Below are 1,823 nucleotides of genomic sequence, written 5' to 3' on the forward strand. Positions count from 1 at the left end.
AACATGCAGAAGGTTGAAACTAGACCACTTTCTCACACCGTTCACAAAAATAAACTCAAAATGGATAAAGGACCTGAATGTGAGACAGGAAACCATCAAAACCTTAGAGGAGAAAGCAGGAAAAGATCTCTCTGACCTCAGCCGTAGCAATCTCTTACTTGGCACATCCCCAAAGGCAAGGGAATTAAAAGCAAAAGTGAATTACTGGGACCTTATGAAGATAAAAAGCTTCTGCACAGCAAAGGAAACAATCAACAAAACGAAAAGGCAACCAACGGAATGGGAAAAGATATTTGCAAATGACATATCGGACAAAGGGCTAGTATCCAAAATCTATAAAGAGCTCATCAAACTCCACACCTGAAAAACTAATAACCCAGTGAAGAAATGGGCAGAAAACATGAATAGACACTTCTGTAAAGAAGACATCCGGATGGCCAACAGGCACATGAAAAGATGTTCAACGTCGCTCCTTATCAGGGAAATACAAATCAAAACCACACTCAGATATCACCTCACGCCAGTCAGAGTGGCCAAAATGAACAAATCAGGAGACTATAGATGCTGGAGAGGATGTGGAGAAACGGGAACCCTCTTGCACTGTTGGTGGGAATGCAAATTGGTGCAGCCGCTCTGGAAAGCAGTGTGGAGGTTCCTCAGAAAATTAAAAATAGACCTACCCTATGACCCAGCAATAGCACTGCTAGGAATTTACCCAAGGGATACAGGAGTACTGATGCATAGCGGCACTTGTACCCCAATGTTTATAGCAGCACTCTCAACAATAGCCAAATTGTGGAAAGAGCCTAAATGTCCATCAACTGATGAATGGATAAAGAAATTGTGGTTTATATACACAATGGAATACTACGTGGCAATGAGAAAGAATGAAATATGGCCTTTTGTAGCAACGTGGATGGAACTGGAGAGTGTGATGCTAAGTGAAATAAGCCATACAGAGAAAGACAGATACCATATGGTTTCACTCTTATGTGGATCCTGAGAAACGTAACAGAAACCCATGGGGGAGGGGAAGGGGAAAAAAAAAAGAGGTTAGAGTGGGAGAGAGCCAAAGCATAAGAGACTGTTAAAAACTGAGAACAAACTGAGGGTTGATGGGGGGTGGGAGGGAGGGCAGGGTGGGTGATGGGTATTGAGGAGGGCACCTTTTGGGATGAGCACTGGGTGTTGTATGGAAACCAATTTGACAGTAAATTTCATATATTAAAAAAATAAAAAATAAAAAAAAAGAAGAAAAAAAATAAAATAAAATTGGAAGGACACAGAGAAGACTAGCATGGCCCTTATGTAAGAAAGACATACAAATTTGGGAAACAATGCATATTTTGTGTCTACGTGGGAAGATGGATGTTTGCTGAACCTCTTGAGGTAACCATTTCACAATATGTGTAAATCAAACCATCACACTGTATGCCTTAAACTTATACCATGATGCATGTCAACTATTTCTCAGTAAAACTGGAAAAAACATAATTAATAGATTCTTTGTGGAAAGAGGGTTAAGGGGTTTTAAATTAAGGCCACACATTCTTTGAGGCCCCTCCCATCTAGAGATATAGACTGTATCCCCTCCCCTTTGAGTCTGGACCAGCTTGTGATTGCTTCAACCTGAAGAATGCAGTGAGAGTGGTTAAGGTGTGACCTCTGAGGTTGGAAAAGCCTGGGAAGCTTCACCTGTTTCTCTTGGGACATTCACTGTGGGAGCCATAGCTGCCATATAAGGAGTCTGATCAACCCAAGGCTACCATGCTGGGAGGAAGCCCTGGCTGTGTGGGGCGGCCCCATGTGGGTGCTCTGATTGA

General features: G+C 42.2%; 1 pseudogene; it reads left to right on the plus strand.

Annotated features, from left to right (window-relative positions):
- Window positions 1-1,261: 1,261 nt before the first annotated feature.
- Window positions 1,262-1,349, plus strand: LOC125937171 (uncharacterized; annotated as a pseudogene).
- The last annotated feature ends 474 nt before the right edge of the window (window positions 1,350-1,823 follow it).

The sequence above is a fragment of the Panthera uncia genome, assembly GCF_023721935.1.
Source record: "Panthera uncia isolate 11264 chromosome A3 unlocalized genomic scaffold, Puncia_PCG_1.0 HiC_scaffold_11, whole genome shotgun sequence".
NCBI lineage: Eukaryota > Metazoa > Chordata > Mammalia > Carnivora > Felidae > Panthera > Panthera uncia.